The sequence below is a fragment of the Tyto alba genome, unplaced genomic scaffold (genome assembly GCF_018691265.1).
Source record: "Tyto alba isolate M040663 unplaced genomic scaffold, T.alba_DEE_v4.0 Super-Scaffold_8, whole genome shotgun sequence".
Classification (NCBI taxonomy): Eukaryota; Metazoa; Chordata; class Aves; order Strigiformes; family Tytonidae; genus Tyto; species Tyto alba.
This window is the reverse complement of record NW_024881329.1, coordinates 575,593-585,765: the sequence shown is the minus strand read 5'-3', so window position 1 is coordinate 585,765 and position 10,173 is coordinate 575,593.

The window sequence follows — 10,173 nt, the reverse complement described above, 5'->3', positions numbered from 1 at the left end:
TGCTCTTCTCTCCTCCACAAAGATTAGTATTTCTTTCTATGTTTGTGGATTTTTTTAAAGTCGGTGACTCTGGAAAACAATCCCTCCTCTCCTTAAAATACTGGGAGATACACTGAGACCTTGGTCTCTTTGTTAAACATCGCTGAAATAAGCAGCACCTCTCTGCTTTCTCTCTGCTTATTTTTTTCTTTCAATTTTACCCTCCAATTCTGATTGTGTCCCTGGAAATGATTCCTTCAGACAGCTATTCCCCAGCAGCTTAGAGGATACTGCCTGCACAAGAGCAGCTGGACTCCCCCTGCATGCCTGCAAGGCGAAAACTCACTGATTATTTCATGGGAGAAGATGGGAGGGGAGAGACCCAGATAGCCAGGGCAGAATGGCTTAACCCCTGTGCTGCTGGACCTCCTACCACACTGCTGTGCTGGTGATCCGACTGGTGACTCTTGGAAGAATGGTTGGTAGGAGGAAACGAGGTGAAGGTACCAAGCACCAAGTGAAAAAATGCATCATCAGAAGGACACAGCACCTGCAAGTATTGAGAAGAAACAGCAGAGAGAAGCTGGAAGATGCTGGTGCATTTCCTGCTGAGGGGAAGCAACACCAGGGCTGGATATCCTTTCTGAAATAGCCATGTTGTAGTCACACAGGTTTTTTTTTTCTCACCTGGAGTCATCCTCTGCTCTAAGAGGCAGAGACACCATTGTTCCTGAGGGCCAGGCTGGTTCTGAGCACAAGCCAAAGAAGCCATCATTTGAGGATGGCCCCTGGGTGCCCTGCAGGTGGTGAGGACCACCAGCAGCCTTCGGTGGGGAGAAGTGGACAGGTGGGGGCATGGTTCCTTAGAAGAAAGCCCCTCTGTTTTCTCCCCCCAAAGTCCGCTCCAGTAGCTGGAAACTTCAGCCCTCTCCAGAGCTCTGTCTGACCCTGAAGCCTCTGCCAGGCCCTCTGCCTTGCTTCAGGAAGCAGGGGAATACCTGGGGACTCAGGAGAATTTGCTCTTGTGCCACTGCAGACCTTTTCCTATTTTGCTCTTTCGGCTCGTCTGCCTGCTGGGCTTTGTGCCATCCTCAGCCCCAGCTGCCAGGTGTAGCTCCCCAGTGGACCCCATCCCTTCCTCCCCCTCAACACCCCGCCGTGCTGCACCACCCTCAGCTGGGCATTTGCAAGAGTGTGAGTGCAGGCTCTCAAAAACAGTCCCTGATGCTTTGCCAGGAGACTCAGGGACCACTTGCAGTTCCCGCCCCTTTCCAGATCACTCCAGTTCTTGTTCCCAAATACTCCTGTTTGCTGCTGTTCACCAACACGAGTGGAGCCAGTGTGTTGTGAGGCCTGTGGGCTCTCTGGCGTACCCCAAGTAAGGAAAAGGAGTTGTACCTCATATTTGCAAATGAGGGCTTTCCACCCCTCTGCCTTTCTCTCCCTCCCCCGGGGGCAGCCTCCACCGCCCCTCCCGTGCACAGAAGCCAGGGTTGCCTCGCTGGGCCTGGCTGCATCCCTGAGAACACGCCGCAGCCACCTCCGCAGCCTGCCCTCCTCCTCCCCTGCCCGTAACGCCGGGGAGCTGCATCAGCGCGACAGAGTTCCGAGCTGGGCTCTCACAACGCAAGCAGCACAAAGGGACTCGCAGCCCAGATGTGTCTGCCCACCCCCCTGCCTCCTTGCTCCCTTCACGCCCAGGCTGTGCCTTTTTTTCCTGCAGCAACTCCTCTACTGGCAGTGGCAGGAGCAAGGCAAAGAGTGAGGGGGGCAGAGGGGACGTATTTTTCCCCGCAGCGTGTGACCCAGCAGCGAGCAGGTAGCGACCCAACACACCAGGAGACTCACAGAGCCACAGCTGCTCCATGCTGCACGGGCGATGAGCATGTTCTATGCGACGGCTCTGGGATGAAGCCAGTCTGGTTTTGGGGTGTGCATCAGGAGAAATGCATCCACGAGAGATGTTACCACCCTGTCTGCCTCTCCTTGAAGGGAAGTTTCAGCATGTGTCTCTCTGATGTCTCTGCTGTCCACTTTATCGAGTGTCCGCTGCACTTGGTGGGAACAGTCCAGTCAGTTTTGGATTGGACCTATGTCAGCAGGGATCAGCAAAGCCTGTCAGATGAGGTGGGAGATGCCAGCAAACCAGTGGCGCCCTCTCCTGCCTTATCCTTCCTTTTTTTGGTTTGCAGACAAGTCATTGCTGCCTTTACACGGTTTTGCTGGACAGAAATACACTGTTTCTCCCCCACCCCAGGAAAGCAAAACTTGGTGCATCCTCCCGGAGACCTCTTCTCCCACAGCCGTTTGCAAGCCACCACTCTTACGTAAGGCTTGGCATTTTTCCTCTTCTGCCTCTCATTTACATTGAACAGTCTCTAAAATCTTGCAGACTCATTTATCTCCTCTGTCGTGTGCTCCTGGCAGAGATTTCCCTGCTCCTAGCTTGGCTGAGTTCTGCGCAGACCCTGTGCTCACCTATCCTGCCCTGGCACTGCTGATGGTGGCAGCTGGACTCCGTGCCTGCAGCACACCTTGGGCTGTATTTGCAGCTGCCTGGTGTGTCGAGCTGTGCAAACGCACCCTGGTGTGCAGTGGAAGGGGAGAGGTCTGATTCATTCAGCTACAGGGCTTGCGATTCCACCACCGGGGTCCTGCAGCCATGAATCAGTCTCAGGCTGACACAGATGGACACCTGGCCTGCAAACTCAAGTGTAAAAAGTGAATTTGCTACATAATTTTTAATCTGTATAAACACCAGCTAAGGTTTGATTTATTATTTCTCAGCAAGTGACTGCATTTAAAGGGGAGAGAAGACGTTTTGCAATTGTAGTAGTTATAAAATGAAAGTATGATGCAGGTTTGAAGGTCCAGGTTGTTTTCTAGGGGGCAGGGAGCTAAGTTTCCACCTAGATCTCATGTGTGAATACAGAACAGTGCAGCGAAAAAAACCCTGCATGTTCCTCTGCATACGATTCCCCCCCTCTGAGGTACCTCTCTGGTTAGGTAGAGAGTTCCAGCAGTCAGTTGTCCTTCATAACCCCAGCAGCAAATGCTGCAACCCAAGCTGTCCAGAAAGTTGTCTATTATTGTGGCTATCGCCATTAATGAAAACTTCCAGCTTAAGAGGGAACATCATTATCTGTAACATGGTACTAAGGGCAATGGTTCCACCAGCAAATGATGAAGCCTGAGAAAACTCTGCAGGCTTGAGATCATGGGAAATACGGGAATCTCTGACTTTGTATGGTCTGTGCCTTTTTTCTGCCAGCTGATGCTAAATCTACATTAGTCAACAGTAAAGAGGGAAAAGGTTGGTTGGCAAAAGATGAAGTCAGGACACCCACTGATCTGCCCAGGTCCTTGCTCTGAAGTTTGTCAATGTCGTTGGAGCCCTTCAAGCCTTTCTGTTTTCCTTTGGCAGCCACTGCGGTCCAGCACTGAGGGAGAGCTCTTGCTAGCTGAGCTGGAATGTGGTTTTATTGCATTGATGATGACTCAGCTGGTTTATGAGGGTGAATTCTGAACCTCATCTACCTGCTAATGTTTCCTTAGATGTCTGGGGGGGTCAGCACATGGGGGCAGACCATCAGCCACCCCCAAAATCAGAAGTACTTCAAAAATTCACTTGGAAACAGAAATGTTCATAGGCTAGGGGTCAAATCTTGGACTCTTTTCTGCTTGAATAACCCCATATGGATTGGCATTGGCAGGAACCAGCAACATCTAGGGCATATAGAGATGCCACATTACACATCTGAAATTCATGGCCATGCATGAAGATTGCCACAGTCAGGAAAAAATAGCTGCAAAAAGAAGTACCATGTTTTCATTAAATATGTACTGACTTCTGGTGGAGTCAGAAGCAAAACCCACGGGGAGGAGGGAGGGCTCTCCTCTTCAGTGACCTAGCTTCCTATGGTCACTTCTCCTGCCAGCCTTCAGCAAGGGCTTAGCTCCCTTCATCAATGTGAGGCCACACAACCGAGGTTCCAGGGGCACCTGCGGGGTGAAACAGCCCCAGGGACCATCAGAGGCATCCGGACACAAGCTGCAAGGACAGAATACTTCTTTCTGAGAGCACAACAAAATTTGTATATCCCTGTTGGATTTGGGCCTTTTAGCCCTGCTATGACACTGTGACCCCAGCAATTGCCAAGGAGTGAGTGGCTACCATTTTTTTCTGATATAGGTCTTGGATGACCAAGAGGGGGTTAATTATAGATGAATTCACTGTGTTCTGCTCGACCTGCAAAAGTTGTTGGATGCATAGAGAGCAATAAAAGGCTTAGCTCAGCTGTCACACGATGGTGAAGAAGGACTGGTGCCCTTAGGCAGTGGTGATGGGACAACTAGGTCGGAAGGAGGTGTTCTACTATGCCAGCGAGAGTCTGGCTGGAGATTCAAGAAATTACTGTAAGATTTGGATGCCTCAAGGGGGGAGTGAAGCTGGGGGCAGGAGACAGTGACCATAAGCATCATATGTGCTAGTTCAGTGCTAAGCATCCTGAAATATTAAGTTGGTTTTTTGTTCCCCTTAAAAACATAGCTCTGCTGGTTAATGTAGGCTACAGGGTGCACTTGTTCTTAGACTTGTTTGTCCAGTACTAAGGATTGATTATACATCTGTATTATTGCTAATGGGTGAAAGCTCAGATATCTAAAACACTGTTAAGGAGCTGGAAACCCACAGCCCCATGCCCTACTGCATGACTGCACAATAGCCAGAGTTGACAGTGCTGAAGATAAGTCAGGCCCAAAGCATCTGAGTTAGTTTCCAAGGTTGCTCTCCTGCAGTTCTTCCTAAGGGCTCCCAGCTGCTCTGATGAGGGTGATCCTGATTAATGACGGAGAGCTGTTTGAGAAGGCAAAATCAGCAGCAATCCCTACAGACAGTTCAATAAAGCAACAAATGCTGATTTTCCCCGAGGTTTGTTTTTAACCTAGCAGTGCTGTGATGAGGTGGAAGAAAAGCTAGCTAGGAGGGCTGGTTCTGGTGACCCCTGGAGAAATAGACATCTTGTGTGGCTCCCATTCTGTCTCATCCTGGATATAAGCTTCATGCCTCCTCTTCCTCAGTGGGGGTACTGCTAAGATCCTTTCTTCTTATTGTCTCAGCTCGTAGGAACTCAGCATCAGAGAACACAATCTTTCTGCCCCCTGGACACCAGCTGTACTGAAGGGCAGGACTATAACCTTCACTTTGTGGGAAAGCCAGAAAAACAAATATGTAGCTGAGGATCAAAAAAAAAGTGGTAGGAATGGGAACCTCTTCTGTGTCAGGTCTGGGACTGCTTTACCATGGAGGTGCAAAATGAATGGAGTGGCCTAGGATTAGCAAACATGGTCAAAATGCTCTTGCCATGGTAATTTATTTAAGATTCATGGTATCCTGTGGATTGAAACGATTCCCTGATTAGCTCAACCTCCCATTCTCTATTCACATTGTTCAGATGTGTTTCAGTGCTGGTAGAGGCAGTGAGTGCAGGTTCTCAGTGTGGATAAAATGTCAGTGCTCCTTTCCCTTCAGAAGATCATCCCATCTTCTCACCCACAGATCTAGCCTAGGAGTCCTCCCCTGTGTCCTGAACAAACCCTTGGACCACCTCTACTGCAACCATGCTCTGCCTTCCTGCATCTCACTGGCTGGTCCAACCAGCCACAGCTCCATTTAACGCCCTCCTGACACGCTTCTACAGACAGTGCTGCTGCTCCTCTCAGCTCCCCAAAACTGTCCTGGGAGCCCAGGATCCCAAGGCCTTCTTGCTTCTGGGCTCTACCCCCAGCTTTAAGACTGCAGCCCACTCCCTGGGCTGGGAATAAATGGTACATGTATGTGATTGTTCATACTGGGTACATGATGCAATGAATGCAGGCAAACTGGAGATGTGTGAGAAGCAACATTACTGGTATGTCCAGAGGTGCAAGCTCCGATGGCATATATGCACCTCCATATTCAGACAGGTAGCCCTCAGTGCATGCAGTGACAACCAGCTCAAATGAAACTACACGTGAACCCAAAAGAAAAAAGCAGCTCAACAAGACAAACCCTTGGCAAAATGAAACCAGTTTGAAAGCCCAGCTGCAAAAAAATATGGCTAATAAAAATTTTAATTCTCATGTGATGAGTAACGTCTCCTGGCACCTAGCAAGCAGTCAACATCAAGCTAGCGGAAGTCAGGAAAGATGCTGAATGATCCCATGCTTTGCAGCGACATCAGCAGGTGATCATTCTGGAGGGTAAATTCAGGAAGCAGCCTCCTGAGGTGCCTAATGATAATAACTGACCCCTTTGGTACTCCACGGGTGGGCAGCTGTGGTGCTGCTCTTGGCAGCTCCTGAACCAGTGTAGTGGGTACAAACTATACCATTTCCCAGATCAGTTTTCAGCAGCTGGTTGAGCTTCTGCACTGAGATCATCACTGAATCCCACCTACTGCTCCTGCAAACACCAAAGGGGAGGTACATCACTGCAGTAAGCACAACGAGTTGAGCAATACCTCTCTTTGTGGAAGATACCCAGTAAGCAAGTGTCTTCACTGGCTCTTTCAGAGGCTTTAGACCTTTCAAAGGGAAGGCTGCAAGCCATGGCTGCAATCCATGAATATGATCTTTGAAATTTAATTATTTCTTTGAAGGGTGCTAGCCCTCTCTTGCTGGAACTCCAGCTTTCACAACCTCTTCTGCTCTCTAGTCTCTTAGATGTTACTGTTTGTAAGTTAAGAACTACTAAAAAAGGTTTGTGATCTACTAAGAATCTAGGGAGTTTTATCTAGCACTTTGGGTAACTGTATGAACTGTGTGAAGTACTGCCTAACTTGCTTGGTCTGCTGAAGGTCTGACGTGGCTTAAGTGATGTAGTGAAGAACAGTTGCTGTACTTAGTCATTAATGGATGAAGTTCCATATATCTCATTCAGCTCATATACCAGCAATGACAGATTTTTTCAGTGTGTTATGTTGTTGCTCCCACTCAGGGTTGTGCAACCACTCAGGGTTCAGGACTGCACCCAGTACCTTATTAACTTAAATAACATGGTGCCAGCCTCAGATCAAGGGGAGCTGGGGACCTCATGCAGTGTCAGTGGTTTGTTTGCATTGTTTTCTATGCCAACAGCTGTGAACATTTGCTCAGGACAGGAGCGATGAACTCGCTCTAGTTGGGTTCTTTCTGATGAGTGAATGAGCAGAGAAGTGGCATGTGGCCCTATTGCTTCATACTGATAGACAAAAAAAAGCCTGCAAGTATATTTGTTTGCTTAAGGGTTTTTATTTCTTGATGTGATTATGCATTTCTTTGCTATCCTTTTGCAATATCAGGGATGTAGAGTCCTCTCTTATTTCTCACTGTTGATGGAATACTTGTAAAGTACCAAAGAGGTGCCTAACATAGATATTGACTCGCAACTCTAAATCTGATTGCCAGTTGCCAGCCCTGAATAATTTCCAGGTTCCTTTTCCTGTGTTCCCTCTATATACAGCTCTTTCGGATACACAGATCTTTGATATGAGCTCCCAAGCCACCTGCTCCCTCCTCAACTGCTGCTCGTTCTCTCTTGGCGTGAAATGTCTGGCTGAGGTTACTGGCCCAAAGGACCTAACAGCTGCTGAACTGGATTATTATCCCCAAAGAAATGAGCTAGGGAAATAGAGAGTCCAGTCACTTAGTTGTATTTTTTTTTTCCCCTCCAAGAGAGGAACATTAATGAGAGTAAAAGGCAGGAAAAGAAGCTTTGTTTGAATTGTCAGCTTTGTGTCTTGTCTCCTCTTCTCTCAAGAGCAATCAATCCACATGGCTTCTGCTAGCCCAAAGGTAATTCCTAGTATCAAATAAAATAGAGTTTCTCCTCTATACAACAGAGAGCTCCTGTTAACTAACCCCAAAGTTGTATTAGCTGTTTTTGCTAAGTCTTTTGCAAGGCTCCATATGTTTATGTTCAGCCTGTGTTTTATCGCATTTATCATGTACCTATCCAAGATACAGCCTGTGCTTTTCTCTCCTCCACCCCACCTCTCGTCAGCTTGGGATGAAACTCTTTTATTTCTTGCTGTTTATCCTTCCACATAGTTGCATTAAAAAGTATTTTGATTGAATAGACCCATGGCCACATAATGCGGCCCGTGCCATATGGCTGATGGTGGCAGATACTCCCCTGTAGCCTGTAACAATTTTTGCAGGAGTTGCACCACCTGGACGTATTGTGCTGCCCCTAGGCACAGTTGCCAGGTCAGCCCCTACAGTGTGATTATTATTATTTGCATCCTTTCCTTCCCTCCCTATCCTCTTCCTTCTTACAAAGAAACAGTTTTAGTCTGAGTACCACAATGTACCCATGAGACTTGGTGGACTTTGGTGTAAGAATATTTCTTAGGGACCCATTCAACAGCTTCTGCTTAAACTCTTCTTTCCCCTCCCCTCCCCTAATGGAACATTCTTACTTCTCCCTTCAGTGGTCTCCCTCTCTCCTCCAGCAAATACCCTTTGAGCAAGGCAACTGGCACTGCTGAAGAGCAAGCCTGGACCAAAGGAGTTGCCACACTTCTGATTTAGGAAGTAGAGATTACAAAAGGGGTCAGCCCAGAGCAACAGGCAGGAGGATTTAGCTGTTGGCTAGATCAGCGGTCTCCAAAGCGGGGTGCATGCACCCCCTGAGGTGCACAAGACAATCCACTGGGGTGCAGGAAAAAAATACTATTGCTTCAGTAGTACATGTATATAATGTATAAATAACTAAATATACCTCTACTGGGGATGTGTGCTCAAAATTTTCTTACTGATAGGGGTATGCAATCAAAAAGGTTTAGAGACCATTAAGCTACATTACCACAACATGCCTCCCCTTCCAGGCTGGTCTGCCTGGAGGGCTTTAGCTCTATATTTGCAGTCCAAGGAGCCAACAGGACGAGCTATTGCAAGTGTACTTTTAACGTGGCTATGAACAGAAAACCCTCAGAGACAGGAGTGCCACGTGAAAAAGAGATGACCAGGGAGAGACCTCTGATGATCTGGTTTCTGCACATACACAAGCCAGAGGCTATTATTTGCCCTGTGGACAAGCAGAACTCCAAGGGTCAGCATGAGTCCATATTTGCCAAGTGGTCTTCTTCTGTTTTGAAGGTGATCCTCTGAAGTCCTGAACATGGATGCTGACAGATGGTGATCTCTGGTATAGCGAATGTGCATGCAGGAGTGTTTTCCAGCATAAGAACATAAATTGCAGTACCATTTAGAAAGTAACACTTGTTTGTTTATAAAGGGCAACTGATAGTTTGTTCCATTAATATGGACATTTGGGTACTCATAGTTTGTTGTTGCGTTAGCCAGTGCTTCTGCATTCATATTGTCTGCCATTGTGAAGCCAACGAAAGCAAGTATCTGTCCACTGATGATTTAGGGACATGGATGTATTTTTGTGCGTATAGTTTTTGGAGACACTTCCATTTTTCCTACCACTGCCTAATTGTGTGGCTACAGGCTAAGTGAAGAATAGTGTCTTTTCAGGTTTGAGCAGCTGGGTGCCACCTCTAAACAACTGACACTTTAAAGTGATTATCATTAGGTTTCAGAGTTAAATGACCCAGTTGTAAGGACAGAGGCAGTACACGCCTTCTGCCAGTCTGAAAGAGGCCAAAGAGACATCGTGCAGCTGTAAGATCAAGTACTTTGAAGAGCACTTTGAAGTCCATTGAAAAGCACTTTGCTTGTTCTGAAGACATCACCATGAATCAAAGGGGCAGAAGGACATACCAGAGCTGATGGAACAGTAACAGATACAACCAGCAGCTGGAGACGGTCTGTTGTTCTGCACTGTTTGTGTAAAGTGGTCTTTGAGAGGTGTAGATATCAAGGAGGTCCATTTGCCATGACACCAGCAGGCTGGGGAACCTCACCAACAGCCCAGGTTGCAGTATGAAACTTGGATCGCTTTGCAATCGCATTGCAGAGCAGGGGTGGGGCATGTACAAAACATCCCAGCTTCTCTCAGAAATGTGCAACAGTTTTGGGGGGCGATGCACAAGGCTCCCCCGCCGGCATGCTCCCACATTAAGCTGTCCCCTTGGACAGCCTTGCGTTTATTAGCAGCTCCTTAGCCAGATGCTGAGCGTGCTTGTGGAGTGCGTGGTGGAACGTGCATGAATGGAACATGGTTGCTCTGCTCCTGGGATGGGGTAAAGTCCAGAAGAGAAGGTCAAA